Source organism: Oryzias melastigma, linkage group LG17, assembly GCF_002922805.2.
Source record: "Oryzias melastigma strain HK-1 linkage group LG17, ASM292280v2, whole genome shotgun sequence".
Classification (NCBI taxonomy): Eukaryota; Metazoa; Chordata; class Actinopteri; order Beloniformes; family Adrianichthyidae; genus Oryzias; species Oryzias melastigma.
In genome coordinates, this window is record NC_050528.1 from 10,338,512 (window position 1) to 10,339,577 (window position 1,066).

Consider the following 1,066-nt stretch of genomic DNA (forward strand, 5'->3'; position numbering starts at 1 on the left):
CTTTTAATTATGATTATGACATTTTTAACCAAAATTTTAGAAAGTTTTATTTTCTAGGACATGTTTTATGCAGAGTTAATCACAAATTTGCCTCTGAGTTGTGGGTGGCAGGGGGGTGGCTGAGGGGGGCACAAAGGCCCCTAATGCCAGTTTGCTTCTGTGTTAGGGGCCCTAAAAAAAATTTTTTTAATGGGGCCCAAAATCCATAGCGGCGCCCCTGGTGGGTGGTACTGTTAACAGGGGAGTAAGCCTACACTCATTTCCCATCATCCATTTGTTGACACTCTAGCTTACAGCTCCTCACATTAACCCCAACCTGACATTAGCGCTGCAACAAAAATGTCGAGCAATATCGGAGAAATCCACCTGTACAGTTCTGAGCCAGATACCAGCTCAGGCGAGGAAAACGAAGATTAAGTGGTTGTATCAGAATGGAGCAGAGCAGGGAGCTTGTGGTCAGTTGCAGACAAATACATACATTAAAGTCTTAATTTTACTCTTCCGAGCTCAAAACTGTACGAATTGCCATTTTTGTTGCAGCACTAAGGTTAGTTTGGGTTGTAAGGGGCTGTAAGCTAGCAGGAGAGAGTGAAAACTAATGGATTATGGGATGCAAGAACAAGCTAGCTTCGCACCACCAATCCTGCCCACAACTCAGAGGCATTTCTTTTGAACTCCTGCCGCTCTGCAGAAACTATAGGTCCTAGAAGACACAGCTTTTTATTACATTATTATTATTTTATTAAAAAAAGGCATCATCATAATTGGAAGACCACTGCTTTTACAGCAGATCGAAAGATGATTAGAGTTTAGAAATCCCACAACAGTTTGCATTTACTAAATTTTATCCTAAAAAATATGTGTTTTATTCTTCTCCAGAGTAAAAGGGGAAAATGACTCATCAATTTCTATTTCATGCTTATTTCAGGAAAACACAGATCCAAAAACCTAATATGTAACTTTTCTCCATCAAAGCAAAAAAAATTAAGCTACAGGGGATTTGAATCAAACATGTTCCAAGTCACAAATTATACTTTTATGATCTAACTGCTGTTTTCTTTTAAAG